We start from the raw sequence: 27593 nt of genomic DNA, 5'->3' as shown, positions 1-27593 counted from the left end.
TGGGCATGAGCTGGCCCCAGAGTTCCTCTGCATATTCTTTCTTTTCTTCCTTGTGAACCTGAAATTTTTCAACATTGAGATGGAGTATTTAGTACTAATACGGGTTAGACGCTAGGATTTAGTGATACAATCCTGGTTCTCGTGGAGCTTACAGTCTCTTTGGAAAACAAATAAGTAAAGCAGTGATTTAGAAAGTTTTCTAAGTGTGTTTCTGACCTTTAATGATAAGCTAGGCAAATCCTGTTTGGCTCTGGTGCGTATTTCTTCCATTTTTATTTCCTTGTTACCTTCTGGCCTGGCTCTTTCTGTCACCTTCTTCCTCTTAATGAAGAACTTTGGCTTGGGATCGTGAAGCTGGTCCTATGAGGTGCTGTGTCCAAGTCTCAAGTCTGCATATAACTGGTCTGGCACCCACCCCATTGAGAAGAGAGACCCTTCAAAAACACCTGCGATCTGCTTAGACCAGTGACCGCCCCTCACCCCTGCTTCCTATATCATCAGAACATATTTCTAAGGCGTCCACCCTCTTCCATGGGCAAGTACCCATTCTGGGATCCCGAGCAGAAATAAATACCGGAATAAAAACTTTAAAGTGCCCACTTACCCTCTGTTAAGAAAAAAATAGGGTTCGTGTCGAGAGGCCTTCCTCATTTTGTAGATTTCCCCTCAAATCAGGGACTTTCCAAGCAGTGGTTACGCCTCTGCTTATGTGAAATGGTGGCGGGGCTCTGATAATATTGGTCATTTTGTCCAGGACTGGATGCCTGTGTATGCACACGCGTGTGCACACACACACACACATGCAAAGAGGAAAAGACTCTCTCCATGTACAAGCGTGGGCTGCTCATCACAAAGGGCTAGCAGCGAGCCCTCTGTCATCACTGGTAATAGCTCCTGAAATGAGTTGGAAAACTTTAATCAAGTTACTGCTTTATTTTCAGCTTCTGTTATCTTTTGAACTCTAGCGGGTTGGGGGATGGGTTATCCAGCAGCCTGGGCTTTTTCTAAAGAGCCTTTGTCTCTCTGCCCAGGTATTAAGTTGGTGGGGTAACAATCATAGGTACATTCGGTTCACTCCCCCCGCACCCTCCCACCCCAGAGCCATCCTGGGTCTGAATGTGGGCCTGTGTTCTCCTGGTCCACCGTCCTCAGGCCTGCACAGGGGACTGAAAGAGAATGGGCCACAGGAATGTAACCAGAACAGAGCCAAATTGTTCAAGCTCTGTGAAGAAGAAAGAAAAAACGAGTTGGGGGGGTGGTTGGGAGAAGAAAAGATTTCCTTGTTGGTTCGATTTCTCTGGAGATATTTGGAGGATAACACAGCATTTTTTTTTTAGGAGGGGCACCGGGGAGCAAAACCTAGAGAGCCGAGTTTTATCGGCACAGCGGCCCATACAGAGAGGTGACATTTGAGAGAACAATTGCTAGGTTGTTTGGTCACATTTGCTGGTATGAATGAAGCCTAAGAAAAGCTGTCTTTGGATTGCTACTAATAGTCATCTTCATCATGCCTGCTCCCTCTCTCTCTCTCTCTCTTTCTCGGTTCCCTTATGAAATAAGGGCACACTGGTAATAAACAAAGCACTATAAAAGATCAGATTGACGTATTCTGTGGGCTCATTCAATGTCAGGAGCAAGGCTTCTGCACACCATCGCTGGTGCTTTCAGCTCCAAAAGCTGAGCCAGGACTGAGGGATGGTGGTGGGATGAGACTAGACCCCTTTCTCCCTTTTTGGAACCTTGCTGAGTCCATCGAGGCCATGTCCCTGGTCAGCTAACCCACACCTGGCGACTGAGGGACAGAGGAAAAGATGGCAGAGTAGAGACCCTTGGATTTGCTCATTTGGATTTTGGATTTTGACCTGACTTTCTTTGTCAATCCTCATGCCAGACCCAGGTGAGTAGCTGCCTGGGTTAAAAAGCGGTTATTCAGTTGAATCTGACTACCCGCCCCCCCCCCACCTTTGACATTGATTCAGTGGTGACTCTTATTTTTTCTCCTTTGCCGTGGTTTAGTCACTAGCGGGATGATCTCTCAGTGGAGTCCTTTCTGCCACCTGCTGCATGAGTGGCAGGTCCAGTTGTGCAGGGACTAGCTGGGTGGCTCATCTGATTTGGGAGGATAGTCAGGAATGGGTGGATGAAGAGAAGCATGGATGATTCTCTCCCAACAGGCAAGCTTTCTTGCCAGGCGTCTTCTTGCTCCTGGCCGGGCCTCTGTCTTCTGTCTTCACCTTCTCTATAACTCGCCTGTGCTTTCCATTTGTAAGACTCACTCACCGTAAGTGCGCGAGGGAACTGTCTGCTTTCAAAGACAAGAAGCTTAGACAAGACAGCTATGGGCACCAGCCATGGATCTCGTTTCTCCCATGAATTGGTACCTAGTGCGCTTGTCTAGAAAGTTCATCGGTGCATTGGCGCTGGTGAGCTGGGCTCTGTCCTATAGGCTTGGCCTCCGAGCTGATGAGTAACTAGGGATGAAAGCAGGGACCCCAGAGTTCTGGGGCTCTGTGCTTCATCAGGGCTAAGCTATTCTTTGAATTGCTCTTTGTTCTTTCCTGGATCACAAGCACCATTACTGGGAATATAACCTCATAATAGATAGAATAGATAGAATGAAATTATATCCATTTTGCAGACAGGAATATAAGGCTGGAGTGCGTGTGTGACTGCTAGTGTGCGGAGAAGCACATCCGAATGTGATGTGCATGCCTCAAAGACCTGCTTTGAGGAGCCTCAAAAATGCCCGCACTGGGGCACCTGGGCAGCTCAGTTGGTTAAGTCTCCGACTTCAGCTCAGATCATGATCTCACGTTCTTGGGTTCGCGCCCCGCGCCGGGCTCGGGGCTGACAGCTAGCTCAGAGCCTGGAGCCTGCTTCTAATTCTGTGTCTCCCTCTCTCTCTGCCCCTCCCTGCTCATGCTCTGTCTCTCTCTATCTTAAAAATAAATAAAACACTTTAAAAAAAAATGCCCGCACTGTGTATGCACAGTCTGATTACATCAGGGGCTTAGATCTGCATGTCCTAGGAGCAAATTGTCACAGCATCTATGTGTTCACTTCGATCTTTTCCTTAAAGAGTAATATCAAACGGTTCAATACATGCAGTCTGTAAGATCAGACACTCGTAGGTTGATACAAGTAAGTTTCGCCTCAGGATTTTAGCCATTTCCCATCTGTCCCATTTATTATTATTGTTGTTAGTATTATTAATTTTTAGTTTGCTTTTTATTTTATATTAGTATTATTTACTTATTATTGCATACTATTATTTATTTTTAGCCTCTGTTTGGGGAGTCAGCTTTGAAAGTGATTCATCAGGAGTTACCTTCTAATTATTACAAAGGGGAGACTTTCTGGAGTTTAACTAAAACCCGAAAATTCCCACATGAGGAAGACTCATGTGTGTGTGTGCACGCGCGCGTGTGTGTGCATGTAAAAGCATCCACTGTGGGATAGCGCTGGTTCTATTTAGGTGTGTGTACAGGACTGTGAAATAATCATAGGAGAGAACATTGAGTCATTGTGACTTGGACTCAGGTTCCAGATGGTTCAACAGAGCTTCCGATGTGAAGACATAGTATTAATTCGTAGGAACGGGGTTCCATGGAAAACCTCGTCTATGTATTTCACAGACATGCACAAACTTTAACGTATCTTGATCTGTTCGATAATGAACAATGGATGTTGGAAAGCTTTTCTGATGTGTCATCACATAGAACATTTCCTTTTTATTTGCTCAACTTTAGATTTTTTTTTTTTTTGGGTGTGTGTGTGCCTGTATTTTCCAAACGGCACTGATTTCTCTGGAACTAATGGGCTTTTAATATGGCTGCTCTAAGAGAAAGCTACTAAATGGCCTTCGTTTGTGCCGGGAACATAGTAGGGCTTCCGTAACCTTTTGAAGAACAAAGAAATGATTGAATAGTGTCTGACTGAAGGCAATGTTCACTTGTATATTTGTTTACATGCGTAGGTGTGTTCTCTTGAGGAGAATATTCACAGAATTACTGGGCCAGCTGTTTTTGAGCTCAGCCAACCTTTTCTTAGTGTCTCATTTTAATGTATCCTTAAATGCAATCACTTGATTGCTTTGGTATTATGTAAATGTATCACCAACCTTTCTGTCCTTCAAGTTTTCCTCTTTGTATATTTCTCATGATTATCCACATTTAATCCATAAGATATATGATGGATTTTATTGATATATATCACAAAGTGTCAATGGAGGCTCACACAAGAGTCCGTGCTCTCTGAGACCACCGTTTAAAATATGCAGTGTGAGTACGTGTACACTGAGCCCTGAAATAGAATTTAATTTCCTTTCCCAATATATACTCATTATTCCAGAATGGCCAGCAGGATGTAGTACTACAGGGGTCAGGGATTGTTACTCATATGAGGTGAAAGGGGTAGAGAGTACATCATTTTGGAGAGTTCTACCATTAACACTAACCACAAGTCACAATCTATTGCTGTGTCCTAATAAGCCTTTGGCCTGCAAAACATTGGATGAAGCCATTGCCAGTGATGTCTGGCCCCGGACATCTGCCTTTCACAGACTTATGGGGGCATGGGGACCCCGGGCTCAGACATGTGCATTATTCACTGTTTCTTTCTCTGCTTATTGGCCTTGTGGGTAAGGGCAGCATTAAGCAATGGCCCAGCAGCCTTTGAGAACAACGCAGCAAAATGCAGGAGAACACACGGTCTTGTGTTTGGGGCTTTAAGAGGCTCCTAGGTGACTTGGTGCTCAGGAGGATTTGAGAACAGATTGGCTTATAGCCATTACTGTTGGCTAATAATTGCACTAATCTTCTGGAGGGAGGTTTTGTGTGCTCGCATGTTCCCCCTTCCCTTGATACCCAAGTCAGAGAACAATGGGGGACTTGTGTTTCTGCATTATTCCATGAGATAGGTCAGGGAACTTCCCGCGGGTGGATACGGTCTGCGATGGATGACCCACGGCCTTAGCCCCGAGCCATCACGGAGGAACCCGTGCCCAGAGCGCAACTGCTTTGTCCAAATTATAGGGAGACTTTTCCCTGGCTGGGCCGACTGGACAGCAGCTGCCTGGGGGGGGGCATCAGATCCAGTGACCTTTGGGGGACCTCAGAAGCAAGTGCAATTCTTGCTGAGAAGGAGAGAAGCAGGCTGTGTGCAGGCTCATTCTCGCCCATGAGAACGCCGTAGCCCATCCATTTTTCTCTCATCTGAAATCCACTCAGTAAAACCATCCTCTCTCTCTCTCTTTTTTTTTTTAGAATGGATGTTATTTATTTATTTATTTCAAATGTTTATTTTTGAGAGAGAGAGAGAGAGTGCGTGAGCGGGGAAGGGGCAGAGAGAGAAAGGGACAGAGGGTCCAGAGAGGCTCTGCAATGACAGCAGAGAGCCCGATGTGGGGCTCACACTCACGAACTATGAGACCACAACCGGAGCCGAAGTCGGACACTCAGCCGACTGAGCGACCCAGGTGCCCCAGAATGGATGGTATTTAACTCATACGTGGAGTAGAGATGCTAAGTGGGGATGTCCCTAAGAACCAACTGTGTGTGTGTGCGTTCGCGCGTCTGTAAGGGGTGAGGGGCGGCAAACATGTTCATCTATAATGTCAATGTCCTGTTGTCAGGAGTGAAAACAATCTACAAGACTGCTCTATGGTGAGGACAGGTCCTCTCATGTAGAAAATATTATTTAAATGTTCTGTTGTGATGAGAATTCTCCCTGTACTTTATAAAGCAAGTGCTTGGTAAATACCTTCACCTAGAAGGTCAGAATGAGAATGTCGAGCGTTATATGACCAAGAGCAGGTACACCTCCCAGTGCCTCTGTCGCCGTGTGTGCTAATTTCCTACATTCTCCCCCAAACGGAGCACATAATCACGTTAAACATCCTGAGCCTACCATTTCCTTTTAGTGAATTTCCACGGGCCAGCCGTTCACATGCGAGGCGTTGTGAAAGCGGGGTCCTTGCCAATGTATCAACTGGGGTAAGTGCGGAGCATTTTAATTCCACTCCGCCTCTCAGCCCCAGGTTCCCCCCGTGCCCACTTGGGGGGTGTTGCGCGCCTCTCCATCTGCTCCCTGTTAAGCCACTGCTGGGTTTAGTAACAAGGAGGCTGGTGTGGCTGGTGGATGGAGCATGCTGTTCGTGTAATTTGGCAGAAGGCTGCACGTTGGCACCAGAGGGCAGTGAGAAGGAGAGGAGGTGAGCGTGTTTCCACAGGATGGGGGCAGGGGGTCAGGGGATGCAGACCATGGGGGCTGGCAGAGGAAAGCCACCTAACTGCCACTAGGATGCCCCTGGGTGATGCCCCTGGGAACTGCTGCTCTGAACTGGATTGAGATCCAAGCCGAGACGCCGTTTCTTCCTTCTCGGAGCCCGGGAGTTCTCCAGCCCGAGTGTTCCAGCTCCCCACAAACATTTCCAAATTAAAAAAAAATAAAGTAAAAATACGTGTGGAAAATACAGTAAAAGTGACAGCGCCTTCCCAGTTTCCGACTGTTCTGTTTTGACTTCACAATCAGCCAAGCTCCAGCCCCTGAGCCTTGAGTCATTAACCGTTTCCCTGCCTCTCTAGGTGGGTGTCCTGCTGGCGCCCTGCCTCCAGCTGACTCGGTGACCTGCTAATCCTGTGCCCTTTCTCTTGGGCTTCAGACAGGACCTGAGCAGCTCGGTTCCTCTCACGAAGTCAAATTTGGATTCCCTTCATTCCCGTTGGCTTTTGCCGAGTGGTGGCTGAAACAGGAGGGCGGTGGGTAGGGCAAAAAGAAAGATATGTGTTCCTCAGACACCCAACTGGCTAGTACATTTTCCTTGACTAAGGGTCAAAAGGCAGAGAAAGGCTCCTTCCAGAACTGGGAAGATGTAGGACACAGTCTACGGGGAAGCAGAGGGAGAACTAATCTCATATATATTTTATGTCAGCAAATTTAGTCTTTGTGACAATGAGTCGCTTCCTTGGGCATCTTATCTCTCCTTTTCCTGCCATTCCACTGGTGCCTCATGCCTCCATTTTGTCACTTGGGCGTTCAGCATCTTTCTAGGCAATACTGTATATTCAGATCATTACCCAATGTTCTCTTTTCCCTCAAAATTCCCATGTCCCCAGATCATTCTCCTTGGGACCTTGCACTTTTGGGCCATGCACCTTATTACTATGAGGAATAATCCCAATTAATAAAGTGCCTGGAGGCTACTGATTTAATGCATTTTTCAAAAAAATGAATTTCAAAACAAAGGTATCTTTTAGACACAAACTTAACATGGATTAAAAATTCTGTTTTATTTTTATAAAACACAAATGTCATTCTCTTAAAAGAGGTAGTAAATTTGCATGCCCTCTGAGTCGAAGTATAGATGTGCATGTAGTGAAATCTTCTCCCCCAGTAACTCAGATCTTTCTTTGCGGGCAACTGAAATTGCGAGTTTATGGCCTATTTTTGTCCACAGACCTTCTGTGCATATGTGAGCAAAATATATTATCTCCACCTTTTAAAAAATTTGTAATGAATGTCTTATTTTAGAAAAGTTTTAAGTTTAAAGAAAAGTTGCAGAGATATTACTGAGTTCCTATATGTACCTTCACTGAGTCCCCCGTTCCTTAACATCTTTAAGTGTTTATTTATTTTTGAGAGAGAGAGAGAATGGGGAAGGGGAGAGAGGAAGGGAAACACAGAATCCGAAGCAGGCTCCAGGCTCTGAGCTGTCAGCTTGGAACCTGACTCAGCGCTCAAACCCACGAACCACAAGATCGTGACCTGAGCCGAAGTCAGATGCTCAACCGACTGAGCCCCCCGGGCACTTCTTAAGTTATTATGTACATTTGTCACAGGTAAGGACATTACCATTAACTACATTTCAGAGTTTACCAGATTTTACTAGTTTCATTCCAAAGTCCGTTCTCTGCTCCAGAGACCCTCATCCAGGACACGACCTTAAACTCGGTTGTCATCTCTTCTGATCCCCATCTAGTCTGTGATGATTTCTCAGACTTCCCTTGTTTTGAGGATCTTGACAGTGTGTGTGTGTTGGTGGGGGGAAGGACTGGATGCCCCTCAATTTGAGTCATATTGGTGTTTTTCTCATGTTTCCCCTGGGGGTATGGGTTTGGGGGAGGATGACCTAAGTTGTGACATGCATTTTCATCATTGCATCATGGGTACATGGCATCCACATGACTGATCACCGGTGATGTGATCTCCTGAGCAAAGTAGCATTTGCCAGCCTTCTCTGCTGTAAAGTTGCTTCCTCTCTCTCCAGACTGTATTCTCTGAAAGAAAGTCACCAAATGAATCTCATACTCAACGGGGAGAGTTGTGTTCTTCCTCCTTGAGGCCCCTTTCATTCTTAACAATATGGCAGCCTACATTACAGGCTTTGTTGTGCCTTGACTTTCTTTTTTTAAACAATGTATTTTAGAACCTCCACATTTTATTAATTTGCATTGATTCTGTGGATGTCTTGATGCCGTAATCGATTTAACTAGTCCCCTTGTGATGGGCATTGAGGTTGCTTCAAATGTTGTGGTTTTGTAAACAATGCTGAAATTAAAATCCGGTACATATTCAAGTGTATCTTCAGGATACGTTCCCAAAATTTGAGCTGCTGCTTGAAGAGACTGTGATTGGTAACTTCTCGAGCGTTTGCCATACTGCCTTGCACAGGTAGTGGATGACTGTATATGCCCCCAGTGGCATCGAATCAACATGATGGCATGTCAAGCTGGCTGAGGAAATGCTTTTAAGCCGGTGGACCATTCAATGCTTCCACAGATCTCCTTAATCGTAGCACAGTAGGAAAAACAATAGATAACCCAATTATCTAGGTGTGACGTGACCTGTGAGCTAATTTAAAGAGTCTAGAGCCCAGCCCACCCGCTTCCCAAAGACTTCACCTGTCTCCAGCCTCATTCCTTTACGAGGCTCCCACTCATGCCCATTTCCTGGCACGCTCTGGAAACCTTTCCATCTTTGCCTGGAACATTCTTTATTCTCTCAAGACTCTCACCTTCTTCCCTAACTATCCATATACCCATGGAAGGCTCACATCTTGGTTAGGCCCATTTGGCTCATTCTTTGTCAATATAACACAAATGCACTCCTCAGCCTTATGTTTTTGCACCTGTATATTGTGTTCAGACTCTTTGAAGTCACTGTTACATCAAACAAAGATTTTGCCTCTCAGGGATACTCTGAGTATTCTGGGGGAGGGGACTGTTTCTTCTCTTTATTGTATCATTCTCCATTGAACCCAATGTTCTGTGAATCCATGTTGTCAGTAGTGCTACCAGTGGACCCTCTTTGCCTCCATTCCCTCCATCCCCAGCAACGGGAAAGAGCCCTGTAGAAGGAAACCACCTCTGTGAGGATGTCTGCCTATCACTGGTCTCTTGGTGACCATCCTCTCTTCAGAATTACATGAGAGGGACAAATATTTGCTTTGTGACTAAGTGATAATTTCCCAGAGGTGGTGAGAAATAGCTATAAAGGTCACCAGTGAGATTTGAAATTATGTTGAAATGTTGCAAATCACTGAAAACTAACTCTGGGCCATGAAACACACTGTGGCTAGTGGGGACCATGGTATCTCTGATGTGTTGGCACTGGGCTGACATGGATTTAGTTGCTGCAACTGGATTGGCTGCTTACTGGAAGGCCTTCTACTAGGATCCTTTTGGTATAAATCTGAGTTGAGGCAGAAATACTCTGCTCTCACACAGCATGTTTTTTGCCTCAGTCTCTGAAACCCAGCCTTCCTACAATCAGAGCCTTGAGGAGGCCAGTGTTGCATTTGGGGACAGACTCTTCTATGTGACCAATAAAACATCTTCTATCATGCATCCACTCTCTAACCCCCTTATACATTTCTATTGACATGGTTGTTATTCCATGTGGTTGCCATCCATTTAATCTATTTAAGTTGTGGGATTTTAGAATCTCAAGAAATCTTGGAACTCTAAGGAAAAGGAATCCAGAAAGGTAAAGTCTCTCTCAATCTCACAAAGCTGGTCAAAGAAGCTCAATGGGCAGCTCAGGTGAGTCTCTGACACCTGTGAGATTTTTTTTCTATCACCTTCCCTTATTATCTAATGATAATGATAATAATAATAATAATAATAATAATAGCTAACACTTATTGAGTACTTTCTATGAACTAAGCACAGAGTAAAGGTTGTACTGAGGGTTTATAACAACCCTCTAAGGCAGGCACCTACCATTTGACCCATTTAGCAGATGAGAAAATTGAGGAAATAGTGAGTAGGTTACTTGCCCAACATCATATGGCTAATCATAGGTGATGTCAGGACAGTCAGATTGCAGAGTGTGCCTTCCGTATGACATGACAAAGCAAAGTAGCATATGGAATGGACGGCATTAGGTTTTGCAGAGAGGATACGACAGCAAGAGTCTCTGCTCTTGACCGTCCTCCTTCTAGTTGAGGGGATGCTAGGGTTGCCAATAAAATACGGAACAGCCGGTTACACCTGAATTCCTAATAAACACCACATAGTTTTTAGGATAATTATGCCTCAAATATTACGTGGAACATATTTATACTGAGCATTATTTGTTGTTTATCTAAAACTCAAATTTAACTGGACATTCTGCTAATTCTGGCAACTGCACGGAGAGAACCCAGGAAACATTGAAAAGCCGAGGCTCATGCAGTGAGCTCGCTCCCTTGCACACTCCCTTATTCTCTCCCCACGCAGAACCTTCTCCCCTCCTTCCTTGTTTTCTTCTCTCCGTGGTGGGCCCCTCCCCGCTGCACACACACCTTCCAGAACACACAACCTTGCCACACAGCCGCAAGTTGGAGAGTTCTGTCCCAGGCTGTCCGGCACGGAGACATTTTTCTTTCTGTCGGTGTGCCCAACCCCGGGGTGTGTCCTGAGCTCCCAAGGCCTCCACTCTCCTCCAGGAGCACTCTTACCCTTGGCTCTCCCCACTCGCTCTGCCCAACCGTCCACCAGCCCAGACGTCCGTTCGACCAAGGTCTCCACCCTGCCCAGTGGGTGCGCTGGTTTGCATCGGGTCACTATGTGCTCATTAGTACTCCCCCGAGTCACGGGGCCCAAGGGGAACGAGACAGCCAAGTACTCTGGCCACTTCTTCATCCTCTCTCTGAGATAGGCTTTCACGGGAATCGGGGTGAGTGGTTGGGGTGGGGTGGGCGGGTGCCCTGAGCACAGTGGCGAACAGTCTCGGCCTGTGTCCTCTCTGGGATGGGGGCGTTCCGCTGGCTATTTTAAGGCCAGACTGTTGAATGCTGGGTTCCCCTTCGTTTACCTAGGCTCTCAGTATTTTCCCTGGCACACTCTGAGGTGGTCACAGAATGTGGGAAACCAGGCAAAGGAAAAAATTAATGCTCTGTGATGACGCCCCGGGTAGCTGCTGCTAAGTTTCATGGAAAAGACGGGAGTTGCGGGGGACGGGGGGCTTGCTATCTGTGTCTATGGGTGTCTCCAAAAGCTTTTAGCTGTGTTGGCACCTACTCAACTCTAGAGATGGTGGAAAAAGAAAATTGGCTGCTAACTCAGTCCGAGGCCTGCCTGGTGGCCCCAACTCCACCCACTCCTGTGGAGTGGCTTTGCCCACAGTGAATGCCCCTTTATCGTCAGTGAGCGATACTGACTTTTCAAAAATACTGTGTAGGCCTTGTGTCCCAGATGCCTGTGGCATGCTGGCTCTGCTTCCCTTTCAAGGTTGTTGGCTTAAAAACCCACCCAGAAACCTGAGAAAAATATCTCCACTTGGCAGTCAGGACGCTGACACCAACTGCCTTCTGTTTCTTAGCCCACTGGCCCCCAGCTACTGAGTGGACAGTTACTATAAGCGAAGGAAGAAACATCGGTGGTGGAAATACATAGCAGGTAAATCACAGTTGGTGAAGAGTCCTATGGGGAGCATTCTCCCGCATTGTGTGGCAAAGACATAGTGAGTTTATCATCTTCTGTGAACAGTAGCTTGGCTTTGCAGGAAAGTTCCTTCCACTTTCTGCAGGTCTGGCCATCTTGGTTAGCAGTTTTCTATCAGAGCTGATAGTGGAAATTGAGTCCAAATGAGGGTCTGAAGTTGGGAGTGTGGTTGGACATTGGATTTTCCCACGGATCAAGCATTTATTATATGCTGACTGTGTACCAGGCCCTTGATGAGTCATTTTGCATCCATTATGTCATTTTACCTTTACAACAACACCACATGGTAGGTGCCTATAGACCTGTTTTACAGATGTCAGGTTGAGTATCTTGACCTTGGCCCCAGAGAAGGTCAGCCTGGAATACCTCCTGTGCTGTATCTCCCATTATGCTAAGTCTCACTAATGGGAGGATTTTTCTCTTGAGTTTTTTTCTAATTGCAGCTTCACTCTTCCTGTGAAAATTGGTCATGCCTGGATTGAGAGATCCACTTGAAGATTTTCCAGCCATTTATCGTGTATTTGTAACTGAGTTTTATTTAGATGCAGGTGATATAGTTTCATAACTCTTCAATCAAAGCATGTAACAAATGCCTCTCCCCAAATCTATTATCTTCTTGTCATGTCTGGATGGGTTCTGTCAAGTGGGGTGGGGGGGAGTTCATGCATTTAACTGGTCAAAAGATGGGGAGTCCATTAAATGTAGTCTCCAGCTGACTCACAGGACAATCACTTGGGGGTTGTGAAGAGTTAGTCCAAAGGGACCATGAAACAATCCTCCATGTGACCTGTTGCTCCTATAAAGGTAATGCCCAGCCTACAAGCTCTCTGTGTTCCTTTCTAACTTCTTAGTTGGAAGTGAGCGGTGGGAAAGTGCTCAAAGCCCTTGGTATTTGACTTAACTCTAGGCAACACCATACTTCCAGGTTCTATTGATTCCTACCTAGGTCCCCACTCAGATCCCAGTTCCCACTATCACAGAAGTAATACAAACCAGCATGCTTTGCCTTCAGTTGATATTATCACTTCCAATTTTGGTGACTGCTGGCTTGTCTTCATTTTGAGAGCAACTATATAAGCGAAGAAGCTCAGCAGCATTGGTCCATGGCCACCCCATTATTAACACAAGTTATGATTTTTCATTCAGTGCTTGACCACCTGGCAAACACACTCTCCTCTTAATAGGCAGACCTCCTCTCTGCCTGGAGATAGCAGTTGGTGAAGCACAGATGCCCAGGAAAAAATGCCATGCTCCCATCTCACTCCAGAAGACATCAACCCAGCATCCTGGAAAGTAAAATGAAGTAGCAGTGTTTGTTCCTGCTTCCCTAACTCCCAGACTTGCCCATCACTCTTTGTCAGATGGTTCTCACTCCCTCTGTGAACATTGCATCTTACCTTATACCTATTTGGGGGGCAAGACGGCTCTTATATACTATTACTGATTGCTTTTTTCCCCAAACTCTTTTGCCTATGTTCTTTGTATTATGCAGCAAATGACATTAATTCCATTACATTTCCAAATTGCCCACTATGGGCAAAGCCCTATGCTTGGTGCCTTGCGTAATGTAGGTAAGGTCAAGTGTGAACAAGGGAGACTCAGTAACTGGGCCTAGAACTAGCCACAACTGCGAGACGATACACAGGCTGTACAAGCATGGTACCAGCAAGGCATCATAAATACGCACTCTTGCCAAAATATGAAGATCAGCTACAGCTCATAGAAATGAACTAGAAAAGCACAACCATGCATTCATTCTTATGTTTATTCAACATACATTTTTTGGAGGTCTTAAATGTCTAAACCTCTGAGTTCAACTGTAGTGGAAAATGAATGTTTCCTGTCCTCAAGTTGCTTATAATTAGGGTTTTAGGAGAGACTGTAGGCAGCTCTTGTTTACGTTTTTATTGTAAAACTAAATATGGACTCTATCTTTTGCTAGGAAGTATGTTATTTGGGACATGCAAGGACATTCATTAGATTCAGACAGACATTGCTCTTCCCCCGTCATTCTTAGATTTTAAAATATTATAACAATTTAAAATAAGAGAGAAGAAAGGTTGACGTTGAAATAATATTTTTAAAAAGCATTTCTCCGTGTTGAGGTCTTCAGGTGACGGGGCACGTTGACCGTGCAAGAAGGATGGCCGGCATGGGTGTAATTCATCTGAGAAATCCTCACAGGTGCGTGGATTCCTTTTTTTAAAAAATCTCTTAATTTATTTTTGAGAGACAGAGAGAAACACTGCGAGCAGGGGAGGGTCAGAGAGAGAGGGAGACACAGAATCCGAAGCAGGCTCCAGGCTCTGAGCTAGCTGTCCGCACAGAGCCCGACGTGGGGCTCGAACCCGGGAATGTGAGATCATGGCCTGAGCCGAAGTCGGAGGCTTAACCGACGGGGCCCCCCAGGCGCCTCACAGGTGAGTGGATTCAGGACCGTGTTTGAAGAACTTGCAGGGCACAGCGAGACAGGGCTCCAGGAAGAGAAGACATCTGGGCAGAATGTAGAGGGAAGTGAGGAAGTCAGCATGGTGACGGGTGGTGGGAAGGGGGCAAAAAGGTTCACTTAGCAGGACAGGAAGGGCAAAGCCGTGTGGTAAGGAAGGGGAAGAATAGTGAGGAAAGAATCCACGTAGGATCTACTCACATCTTTGTGAGGCTGAGGACTTTTTAATTATTTTTAAAACAAATTCCAGAGTAGGCTCATCCAATTCCAAGGCCATGATCTTTCCTATGTAGTGCATTATACATGCTTGAAAAAGGAAATAAGAGGGTGTCTGGGTGGCTCAGTCGGTTAAGCATCTTACTCTTGATTTTGGTCCAGGTCATGAGATCTAGCCCTGGGTCAGGTTCTGGGCTGACGGCACAGAGCCTGCTTGGGATTCTCTCTCTCTCTCTCTCTCTCTCTCTCTCTCTCTCCCTCTCTCTGCTCCTCCCCGTGCACTCTCTCTCTCGCGCACGTGCTTTCTCTCAAAATAAATAAATAAACATTAAAAAATAATTAAAAAAATAAAAAGGGAAGTAGTAAAAGTCACCGGATTAAAAGGGCCCAATGCTGAGAGACTGTTTACAAAATTTACCTTGAAACAAGTGAAAAAAAAATTTAGCACAGAGAGTAAAATGTGCATGAATCTAAACATAAAAATAGAAGGTGGAGGGAAATGTCATATTTTCAGCTGACCACTCCCAGACTCCCAGAATTTTTTTTTTTTGCACTTCCCTGTGCTATTAGCATCTATTTGGCTAAAACTTTGAGGAAAGTGCCCTCCATTCAGTCACCAACATTCACCTCTCAGTTTGTACACTTAACACAAGGCATGCCATGAAAAACATTTGTACCTTCAAAACAGCGTGGTATCAAAACACCTAAAGCAAACTGTTAGAATTTGCAAGAACAATCTGGGCAAAAAAACACACTTGTGAACCCAAATAAGCACAAAACCACAAAAACAGCAAAGAGAGTCACTTCTGTCGGGCAGTCCTTCTTGAACATCTATTTCCTTCCTTTCTTATGGTTCTTTTGGAAACCTTCAAGATCTGCCTTAAGAACCAATGGTATCAGTCGTGCCGACAGCTGGAATATTTATGCCAGTGGGAGACCGGTCGTGTCTCGCAAATCGCGAGGCTCAGGAATGTACCTGGTTGGAGGCAGAGAGACTGGTGGCCTTTCTTCCTTCCAGGAAAAGAGATTTCATAGGAGATAGGGCGTTTTACTTTTGGACTGTTACCAACTTCATAGCGTTGCCTCTTCTCAGCCCTTTCTTTTGAAGGGAGAAATACAGGAACTATTTCAAAAATTCAGTGAGAGAGAGAAGCTGTTACCACGGCCATTTGATGCTGTTGTTGGTAATAATTTTAATGATGATAAAAATACCATCTAATATTTATTGGAACAATCACAATATGCCAAACACTAGCATAGTGGTTCTCCATCAGGGGTGATTGGCATGCTCCCTGCATTTCTATCTGGAAATGTCTGGGGGCATTTTTGACCGTCGGGAGGGAGGGAGGGGAGATGGCACGTGGTGGGGGGTTACTGGCATCCATCTGGTAGAAGCCAGGATTTTGCTAGACATTCTGTGATGCAGAGGAAAGGCCCCCACAACGAAGAATAATCCCACCTGAAATGCCAAGAGGTCAGTAACCTTGCAGCAGACTGAGGCTTTTATATATATTTAACTTTCAGAATGACCCTGTTAGACACACATTCTTATTATTGTCCCCACTTTACAGAGGAGAACATTTGAGCTTAAAGTAGCTCAAATTGTTCTGACCTTTGAACATACAGTTTCAGGTTTTATTTTTGAGATCTCTTTGGTCCTTTGATAACTGCAGAAAACTTAGGTTTGTTCCGTGGCTGGAAATTGGCTTCCTCACATGTCATCATGAACGTGTTCCAGCGCAAGTGGACTCAACTCCCATCTCGTTCTGGGAGGAGACTGGCTAACAGTTGGTGATGGGGGGGGAGGGGGAGAAGATATTATATAATGTCTACAAAAGTCATGAGAAGTTGACTTAACTGCAAAGATAAGCAACCAGTAAGATGGAGAATGAGAATCTACAGTGGTTTAAAAATATGTTTTTGGGGCACCTTGGTGGCTCAGTTGCTTAAACATCCAACTTGATTTTAGCTCAGGTCATGATCTTAAGTCATGAGATCAAACCTGTTTGGGATTCTCTCTCTCCCCCCCACTTCTCTGTGAAATAAATAAATAAACATAAAAATAAAATTAAAATAAAACTAAAATACATTTTCAAGCATAGTGTCCAGAATTTTGCCCATATCCCCTGTGCTCTACTCCGAACCTCTGATAGTGACATGTCTTTCTAGAAGGCAGAGGCCCTCCTGCTATGAGACTCAGACAAGAAAGTCTATCTCTCTCTCTTCTGCAACCTTGCACAGAATTAGGTGACGGAATCCCAAGAGTGTTGGGTCCCAACACTTCCAAGTTGTCTTGGAATGTCTTCTGCTTTTCATTTTTTTCCCTTTTGAAAAATGCTAAGCTCCGTGTCAAAATATTTATGATCAGAGACAGGAAAATCAGAGGTTTCCTTTTGTCGGTTCTCTACCTCCGGCTTGGGTGTGCTGGCCACTTCTCTTCTTGCTGCTCATTCCTTTTTCTTCTTTTCCACTTCTCCAACTTTTTTTCAGTTCTTGCAATTTCAATCTTTTCCTCTCTCTTTATAGTATTTCTCATGGCTCGTGTAAAAAGCAGAACAAGAGAATGGGGACTGACAGCCTAAATAAGTAGACTGACTGTCCAGTGGACAGGCTGTTCTGGTCAGATCAATGAGGGCAAAGATCTCTTTTGTGTAGTTAGGAAGTACCCACTTTGAAGACTATTTTTTTTTTTGAAAATGAACAACCCCCCCACCCTGGAAGTCTAAGCTATAAACTGGTAACAATAAGGTATCAATTCAAATATTTTTTTCTCTCATGCTTTTCAAAAACTTTCTGCCCTGACTGGCTGCCTATTCTGTCCTATCACTGATATATATTTCAATATTACTGTTGTTTTTTAAAAATACTTTTTGTGTTTTTAATTTATTTTTGAGAGACAGAGAGAGACAACGTAAGCAGGGGAGGGTCAGAGAGAGAGGGAGACACAGAATCTGAAGCAGGCTCCAGGCTCTGAGCTGTCAGCACAGAGCCCGATGTGGGGCTTGAACCCTCGAACCGTGAGATCATGACCTGAGCCGAAGCTGGACGCTTAACTGACTGAGCCACCCAGGCACCCCAACAATATTACTGTTGTTGTTTCAATCGACAGAATTCAATGAGGCCCAAACTATAGGTCAATTTAACAACCATTTGTAAACTTGTTTTATTGGACAAGATGAGTATGACATAACTGAGGTCCTGCCTTGGACGATCTTCATGTTTTGTGGGGAGAATAAGTAAATATATATCCAATCGTCATATAGGCAAGCGTATTAGTTATCTATCACTGAGTAACAAATTATCCCAAAATTTAGTGGCTTGAGATAATCTACATTTATCATGGCACAGTTTATGGAAGTCAGGAATAGAGGCTTGGCTTAGCTGGGTCCTTTGCTTCAAGGTTTTTTTTTTTTTTTTGTAAGACTAAAAAGTGTTGGTTTAGGGTCTCTGATACTTTCTGAAGACTCAACTACAGGAAGATTCATTTATTAGTTCACCAGTGGGGTTGTTGGAAGGGTTCGGTTCCCGGGTGGTTCCTTAAAAGTCTCCGTTTCTCACCAGCTGTGGGCTGAAGGCCACCTTTAGTTCCTTGCCACACGGGCCTCTCCACGATGGCAGTTTGCCATCAAAGTATGCAAGCTGAGAAGGCAGCAGAGATTCTGCTGACAAAATCAGTGACCATCTTATATATAAACTAATTTTAACACTGATAGTCCATCGCTTTTGTGTATTCAGTTGATTAGAAGTGAGTCATCAGGTCTAGCCCACACTCAAAAAAAGGATTACACGAGGGCCTAAAGACCAGCACGATGACTACTGGGAGCTATGTCAGAAGCTGCATATTACATAAAGGTTAAGAGATTGTTAAAGAGAGGCTCAAAGAAGCCATGATTCTTTCAAAGCAGGGAGTGGTAGAAGAAATCTCTCCAGAAGGAGGTATTTTCTGACTACACGGGGCTCTAGGTTTTAGCATCTACCTGGTGATTTGCGGAATGATCCTTGACTTGCAGAATTTGTGTCTGGAGCCTTGGTAGCCAACCACTTAAGGGGTTGTGTCCCTAATCATGGGGAAACAAGGTACCTCCACAGGGTCCCGGAAGCCATGTTCATAGTTGTTCTATTCAACATCTGTCTTAAGGAAAGTTTTGTAGTCCCTTGGTCATTTAGTTGCTTATTTATTCACTTATTTATGGATTAGTTAATGCTAGACTAGTTAGTGCACTGTCAGTGCAGAGCCTGCTTGGGATTCTCTCTCTCTCCCTCTCTCTGCCCTTTGTCCCCTCAATCTCAAAATAAGTAAATAACTTAAAAAAACCTTTAAAAAAAGATGAATTACCTTTGAGGTAATCAAGATCTAGATCACAGGACTCAGAAATGAGGTAACCAAGACTAGAAACAGGACTCAGAAGTGAGTAAGATTTACTTTTGAGGGTCTCTCCTCGGTCCAGGCAAGGGTTCAACAAACTACATCCTGTGGATCAAATCTGCCCTTCCCCTCATCTGTTTTTGTATAGCTCGTGAAATAAAAATGGTTTATACATTTCTTAATGTTTGAAAGGACAAATGACAGAAGAATAATATTTTGTGGCACATGAAAATGGTATGAAACTCAAATTGTAGTACCTATAAAGCTTTATTGGGACACAACCATGCCTGTTTATTTGCATATTGTCTATGGCTGCTTTTGCAGAGTTGAGACCATAAGACTCACAAAGCCTAAAATATTTACAGTATGGCTCTTTAAGAGGAAGTTTGTCTACTCCTGATCCGGAGAAGGATGGACATGCAAACAAATAAGTAACTACCTTACGATACATGATATTCTAGACATACATACCAGGCTTGTCAGGAGCACACAGGCGTGAATTCTGTTCATAACTGCTTCTGGGTTAGTGATGAAAGTCTTCTTGGAGATCTCCTTGCGAATAAGTAAGGGTTTTCCTGAAATGGAAGGTGTTAGGGAGAAAATTATTCATAGCGCTTGTTAAAGATGGTTCAGGAAGACTTTGACCAAAAGAGGCTGCTGCAACGTGGGTTTGGCAGAAAGGGAGATAGAGGAGACCCAACTCTGAATACAACAAGGACTAGCAGAGATGTAAAGCCAAGGAGCAGGGTGGGGTCCCTTGGTGGGAAAGTACTAGGAGGAAATATCAAGACTGGGGGATTCTGGCTAAACCAACCCTACAGGATTTTTGCTGAAGACTGGCCAGAGTGATAAGATATCCAGGATGCAGGAGGAGGAATTTGATCAGATATCCAGAGTGAGGATTTTTGCAAAACTGATCCAGCAGGATTCCTGCTGAAACTAGACTGAGTGACCCAAGGACAGAGCCCAAGGTTGGGGCTGGGCCAGAAAAGCCTGACTCAAGTTTGGCCAAAAGAGAGAGTCTTTGAGTGTCTGTCAGTAGAGAGAAGAGAGAAAAGCCTATCTCTTTCAATTTCCTTAAATTGATGACCATGGAATCCTTAGGGGGTTGAAAGTACCCCTAAAATTGTTTGCCAAACCTGTGTTTATTTGTGCATTTCCGGACCGGAGAGGCTCCGGTTCTTACAACAGGTTTTTAACTGTTTAAGAATCACTCTTGGGGGCAGACTTGGCAACCCGTGCAAAGCCACATATGTAGAAGAGACAATAATGCACTTGTAGGGGTCAACAATGAGAGTACAAAATAGGTTTCTATGAAATGGAAATGGAAATACGGCTAAATAAAAGCCACGCACCGTTGGAGGGATAGCACAGGGCCTGGATGGGGCAGAGGGCTGAGGCTGGCTCAGTCTAGTTTAAAGGACTCACTAGCACAAGGATATTGACCCAAATCAAGTTAAACAGACTTGGTCCTTGCTCTCAAGTGGCCATTCCATCGAAAGCAGCTGATGGACAGGCTAGAAGAACTCAGCCACCTATGGAGAGGCCGTGGGTTGGCAGTTCACTCTAGTAACACTGGGGCGGTTGGCCAGATACCCAACTCTTGAGTCAGTCCTTGATCAGACCCCATCTCCTATTCCCCTCCAAACCAAAACAACACTGACTAAACCTGCCGTGGCCCTGGGACAGTCTGGCCAAACAGCAAAAGGGAGGCACAAGACCCAGCTTCCTCTTCGAGAGGGGGGGTCTCGATGGTGCTGGGGGCACACAGAACAACAGAGAACTCTCCAGTACTGGCAGGGAGAGTCTGGAGGCTCTGGATGTGAGGTGTGTGGGGAGGAGGTAATGGTTTTCACTGAATTCCTTTTTATATTTTATTTAGATTAAGTTCTGCTCAGCGGGGTGATTTCTTAATTAGAGCCGCCCAGCCAGGCAGACCTCCAGCTCAGACCCCTGTGCTGCCTTCTAAGGTTTCATGAGGGACCTTGTCCTGCCTTATTTCCTGAGTTCTAATATTTGAATAGTGTGCAGTGGATTTCAATGGGAGGAAAGACATGTAATTTAATCATCTTTATTAGATTTTGCCTGTGGATGGGGAGAGGGGAAGGAAAGGAAGGAGGAGGGACGCATGTCCTCTCCGTTAATTTTTTTCTTTTTCTCTACCTTTCTTCCAGTGGTCAAAGAAGGGGGAGACTCAACGGCTGTTTCTTTTTCCTTCATTTTTCAAACAAAGACGCTTCACGAGAACAGTAAGCCCAAAAGAGAATTGTGTTCATTGCAAGACTGTTCAAGCATTGGCGGAGAGATTTATATAAACAAATTATTCAGTTCTTCCTTTGGTGACCTCGGTCCTGAGAGTGAATGCAATGGTCCTACAGCTTTTTGGCCCTTCATCAGCACAGAAGCTGCAGTCTGCGCGCAGCAAGACCCCACCAAACGGAGGAAAATTAAAGCGAGAAATGGTCCATGGCGTATTCTTACCCACCATAAATTGGCGTCATTTTGGCCACCGTCCAGGGGAGAGAGACCAGCCTCCTGAAACAGAGAAAAAAGATCAGACACTGCTGTAAGGAAGGGAGGTTTGTTGAGTTGCTCTCCTCAGGATGAGAGAGGAAAACTGAGAAGGAATTAACAGCAGCAAATCGTCAGCAGGGGTTTTTTAGAGGAAATAAATCAACTGGAGTTTTCCAACAAAGAAAGGCAGAATGCAGCACAGCACATCAGAAAAAAATAGTAAGAAAGAAAGGAAGAGAGAGAGGGAAGAAATAATCGGGTCCAGAATTATCCCAATTGCCTTGCTCGGTGCAAACACACACACACACACACACACACACACACACACACACACACACACACACACTCCGCACTCTATAATCCTCCCTCATGCCCCTATCCTGCTGATCTTTCTTCACTTAAAAATTATCAGCAAAGAATTTATTCATTTGGGAGAATTCCAGGCACTACATTTATGTTCAGTTCGAATGAAATGGGATACAGACTTTTCAAACTGTGCTGCTCTGCAGATAGAACACAAAGGCAGGACCTCATTATCTGGAGACACGGTCCTTTCTTTTTCCTCTTGCCTTTTGTTTCTGAGCAATTTTAGGCTTGTTTGGAAAGTCTCATAAGAGGGGCAGAGCGTTTTTCACCACATCTATTTCAGGAGGGTTTTTACTTAAGAATAATGAATCTACCTCTAAACAGATGGAAGAGTTTTACCAAAGCTAGAAAAGACACTTTTACTAATATCCCCGATAGGCTGATCTTAATCCTCTCATTGTTAGAAATGCTTGGTCTACGAGAGTCTTATTTATGTGCCAAATGTCTTTATTAAATCATTAAATTAACACAGAAAAAAATCCTATTACAATGAGTTTCTGTTGTCTGATCAAAAGTGGTCCATGGTCTTGCTGATAGCCAACTTATTCTAGAATTTAAAAAGGTGAAATCCCAGTAGAGCCCAAGGCTTGGCCAAGTTTTAAAAATTTCATTGTAAGATGGCCGGAAGGGTTACTAGGCTCCAGCCAAGAAAAGGCCTACGTTTTTATCAAGGCAGTAGTCCCCTAACAAAAAGAAAACTGTGAGAAATGGGCTTCCCATTCACCCTTAGAAATGAACCCTTGACAATACTGCAATATGATTTGACCTGTAGAAACACGAGTCTCTGGTACCACTCTGATTTAAAAAACCCAAGGGTCATATTCAAAGATGAATTGCACCAGTGAATCCAGGACTGTGGGACTGTGAAAAGAGTTTAAAAAGTCAAGAGAAGCAAAGTTTGGTATATTGGATTTTGAAATTGAAATATATATATATATATTTGAGTGCAAAATTAGTACATGTTCATCATAGGAGAAAAAATTTACTCCTAACTCTCCCACTGAGAACGTACATTTGTTTTGAATTTCTAGACTTGATTCCTGCCTTTATGTGGAAGTGAGCGTTAAAGATTCTGTGTTAGGGCACAGTCTAGAAGCATGGGCCTGATGGACACTAGGAGGAGCTAAAAAGAGAAGAAGAGATCCAACTTGGAGGGTCCAAGGTCAATGGCCTGTCAAGCAGATTTGGAGGCTAGCTCAACCCAGTAACGGGAGGCAATAGGAGGGCCAGATGAAGGCATAGACACGGTGAGAGAGTGCATGGTGGGAAATCTTGGGTAGAACCAAGGAGTAACGGGGCACCTGAGTGGCTATTGGTTAAGCGTCCAACTCTTGGTTTGGCTCGAGTCATGATCTCACAGTTTCATGAGTTCAAGTCCTGCGTCAGGCTCTGCACTGGTAGCGCAGAGCCTGCTTGGGATTCTCTCTCTCTCCCTCTCTCTCTCTGCCCCTCCCCAGCTCGTGCGGGCTCAGTTTCTCTCAAAATGAATAAGTAAACTTGAAAAAAAAAAGAACCAAGAGGTAGCAAAAGATATGTGGCTGATGTAAGAGAGAGAAAGGAAGCCTGCAAAGGGCTTGATCCTAGAGATGCATTTAAAATCCTTTAGCCTTTCAGATAATGTTAACCCAGATTACTTCTCGTGGTTATTCCCGATGCCTTAGTATCTCATATCATTACGAAGTACCTGCCATGTTAAAAATAAGCATTTGGAAGGCAAGGGTGATTTTCCTCCTTTCTTTTAATTGCAATTGTAATGTACTCGTGGCCTGACATTGCATGAGGTCTGGCTTAGATTAGCCCCTGGATGAGAGGTGCCTGCTAATTTAGTGACTGCAATTATGTGAGCCTCTAACCAGGGTCTGCTTTGTGTGGGACATGCCCTTGGAGTCGTTTTTCTCCAGCAGAAGCAACGGTGAAGCTGGCCCTCTATATGCTTTGGTCCCATTGGTGAGACAACGGCCAGGCTTAGGGGTGTGATCTGTGACCCTGAAACAGAGTGAAATTAATTGGCAATGAGGGGGCCGCTTCCATGAAAAGCCTGAGCATGGTAAGGACTCTCATAAAAGACCCCAACTACCACAGGGGTGCACCTGCCTTCCAGCCATAATGACTCCTCCAATAAAAGGAGCAAAAAGAAGCAAACTTTCTCTAAATACCAGCGCCTTTGCCTGGGGTCTCACCCTGCCACAGGCTGCAGGTAAGGGTGTGCGTGTCTCTGAGACCTACAATCGCTGTAGGCCTTTGCTGTCAGTCTGCAGAGGCCGGCAAAGAGAAAATGTCTGCATGATTTAATGCTGGCAGAAGTGGTGAGGGGGCGGGGGCAGGTCCTGCCTCCCATTGTATTAATACACTGCAGAAGCTCCAAGTTTGGGGTTTACACAATTTGACTCCAAAGGAAGGTAAAGAGACTGCACCTTAAAAAAAAAAAACTCACGATTTTACAGCAGTTTGGAAATAAAAAGAACGCTTTCCCCCCGAATGTTATTAACAGAAAGAGAAGTGTGTGCAACAGGCTATCTTTGAACCCATCTTCATGCATCTAGAGTCACAAATGATACCAAAGAAAGAATTGCTTGAGTCTGTGCATTTGGGGGCAACTAGGGATGTAGACAGAAGCGTTGAAAGCTCCCTGAAACTCCGCTCCATCTCATTCTTCCTGAGCCGAGGAATGTCTGCACAGCCACGGGAGGCTGGGGCGGGGGGGGGGGGGGGGGGGGGGGGGGGGGGGGGGGGGGGGGGGGGGGGGGGGGGGGGGGGGGGGGGGGGGGGCTGGAAGCAGGAAGAGGAGGAAGTGAGGGCTCCGGGCCAGTAACCAATGCCTTCACTGGGGGCAGGTGCAAGTCTCCAGGGTCAGTACGGGGCACCTTGGGAAGGCAAGGGAGGAAAGAGATTTCTGGAAGTCTCCCGCTGTCTGTCCCTCCTGCCCGCTTCCCTCCTTTTCCTGGTGGTTGATTGCAAGGAGCAGCGGAAGGAAGGATGTATCAGACCCGAAGAAGAAAGAACCCCTGCCACGTCGCCCCCCACGACTGCAGCTCTGAGCTAAGCAACGCTGAGGCAGGGGCGCGTTGCAGATTAACAGCAGCGGGGGCAGGAGGCCAGGCGGGGCTGGCTGTTTTCTTTAGCTCCGAGAGCCCCGTGTGGGCACAGGCTCCATATCAAAGGAAAAGGGGCGCGAGTGTGTGCAACCTCACATCAGGTCCTGCACTGGGGCTGGGGGTGGGTCCACGTCCCCAGGAGATGTCAGTCAAATGCCGGCTGGGTTTCTAGACCTCGGCTCTGCGGCCCTTTGCATGTGCAAGGAAACATATAGCTCATTGGCTGCAGTTAGCTCCGGGCGGGGGCGGGGGTGCTCAGCAGCTGGGAGGGGCCACAGGCCATCTCCGGGCCTCCAAGGGTAGCTTTTGTTTTATTCTGCTTGTTTTCCCTCCTGCATGGAATTTCTCCCTGGGGGACAAAGCAGGAGGGTCTCCCCTAGCATGCCAATGGGTTTCCCCTGGCGTGCCTGGGTGGCTCAGCCGAATTGAGCAACTGACTCTTGATGTTGGCTCAGGTGATGATCCAGCCTCACATCGGGCTCTGTGCTGAATGTGGAGCCTGCTTAAGATTCTCTCTCCCTCTGCCCCCTCCCGCTTGCGGGGTCTCGTGTGCACGCACGCAAATAAAAATTAAATGAAATATAGAGGTGCCTGGGTGGCTCAGTCAGTGAAGCGTCCAACTTTGGCTCAGGTCATGATCTCACGGTTTGTGGATTTGAGCCCGGTCATTCTCTGTGCTGACAGCTCAGAGCCTGGAGCCTACTTTGGATTCTGTGTCTCTCTCTTTCTCTCCCTGCACCTCCCCCACTTGTGCTCTGCCTCTCTCTGTCTCTCAAAAATAAATACATGTAAAAAAAATGAAATACATTTTTAAAAATAGGTTTCCCCAAAACACAGGATGAAGGCATGGGAGGAAGTGCCCAGATCCTTTGTGGAGGGACAACTCTGGGTCTCCAAGCCTGCCCGTAGTCAAGGGACACCTGGTAACATAGGTGACCGAGTATTTTTTATTTCCAGCTCTGTCATCTTCCTGAGCAAACCTTAGAGGGCAGAACACATCATGATCCTGAGTTATCAGGCGGGGTAAGAGAGGCCCAGCTAGGGTTGCTATTACTCAGGATGAAAAGGAAACACTTTGTGATAGGAATACTTCTCTATATCTGCATGTTCTTGCGGACAGCTGGGAAAGGAGGGGGAGAGAATGTTTTGGAATTGGCCATTTCTCATGTTTGTTCTGTTCACTGCTCAGAACATTTTCGCCAGACCCCAGATCTCACGGAGAAGAAATAAGACTTATATTCGGGTATTCTGGAGCCTGGGTATTTTTCTGAGCCTTTCCATATCTGCCAGGTCCCCTAAAAGCTGTTACTACTGAAACTCTTTTAGCTTTCCATTGTAGGTACAACTTTTCCTTTTAGGGAAAGAATGTCCTTTGCTCCATCACTCATTCAACAAACATCACCCAGCACACACATGAAGTGGAGTAAGGCTGAACGCTGTCTTTCAAAAGTACATTTCCCTAACTGCCGTCTCCCCAGCTCCTAAGACCCTGCCAAGCTTTTGAGGGATCTTCTTTAACAAAGGATGAGCAAAGCTCACACCCATCAGAAGAAACGCTCTCTGGCATTTCCATTCTTCCTGAGCTAGAGGTCATTTCAATGTTCCGTGGAACTACTCAGGGACTGATGGAGGGTGTGAATTTTGAAACTAATAGTAAAGACAGCTTATGTGCAGATAGCTCTTCAGAATTCATAGAGACCTTTCATGTGCTTTTAACCTGACCTACGGCTGGGCATGAGCTCAAAGCCATGATCCCCCTCTTGCTGGGCCCCATGATTAGTGCTGGGGTTCAAGTTACCCAACACAGGCCTCTGGTGACTCAGTACCCCCACAGTGCTCACTGAGGCAGTGGGTACATGGTATGTCCCACTCATAACTTGGCACTCACCCATATTTGTGATGGCTGTGACACACAGCCCCAGAAGGTCAGTCTGAGTCTGTGACACGTGAGGACGGTACTGGAATCCTCTTCACCTGGCTCATCTTCCTGTTAGCTGCTCACCCAGTGTGGCTGTTCACTCACAAAACACAACCAACAGAATGACAAAAGTGAAATAAGAAACTCACAAGAATGGTGATTTTAGGGATCGAGCCTGGTTTCGGGAGTTGGGGTTATTTCTGTTCTTGAGGGGTGTTTCTTTGGACTGAAAAGTAGCATCAAAACAAACAAATAAATAAAAAACCAAAACAGCGAAACAATTATGGTTCTCCAGTTTTGACCTTTGCACCATTTACCATCAGAAGTCATGAGGTCCACAATTATGAAACCCAGAATGGAGTTTATCTCTGAGGGACAGATTAGAGCACATTCAGTTTTCCTGGGCTATTTCAAATCTAAATATCTTAGCCAGTAATATATGATCTTCTGTGATTGCTTGATTAGTTTTGTCTTTTTTTTTTTTTAAAGACAGCATTTAGGATCGACCTTACGAACAGTGGCTTCATATCTCTGCTGTGTCAGCCCAGCCCTGGGCTTCTGCCTCGACCAGTGCATGACAATCAGGCATGTGACCTGTCCCCAGCCAGCCGGGGACACGCTGCTCCCACCATTATTACTAAAGCTCTGGAGGGGTGGGGTGTGGAGAGTCAGCAAGCCTGACGGGTTCCAATGGATTTCCACTCTTCATTTTCAAGCCTTTTGGGTTTGAGGAAACCCCAGACATTTT

The 27593-nt window shown here is 45.4% G+C and overlaps 1 long non-coding RNA gene across 1 annotated transcript; it reads left to right on the top strand.

Annotated features, from left to right (window-relative positions):
- Positions 1 to 6125: 6125 nt before the first annotated feature.
- On the top strand, positions 6126 to 22305 carry LOC115282585. The gene is made up of 4 exons (XR_003904701.1): positions 6126 to 6211; positions 11803 to 11879; positions 14030 to 14108; positions 21127 to 22305. It is a non-coding gene; the product is annotated as an uncharacterized LOC115282585 (long non-coding RNA).
- Positions 22306 to 27593: the final 5288 nt, after the last annotated feature.

Source organism: Suricata suricatta, chromosome 17 (assembly GCF_006229205.1).
Source record: "Suricata suricatta isolate VVHF042 chromosome 17, meerkat_22Aug2017_6uvM2_HiC, whole genome shotgun sequence".
In the NCBI taxonomy this organism is placed as follows: domain Eukaryota; kingdom Metazoa; phylum Chordata; class Mammalia; order Carnivora; family Herpestidae; genus Suricata; species Suricata suricatta.
Note: the sequence above shows the minus strand (reverse complement) of the source record. Positions and strands in the feature narration are given on the sequence as shown.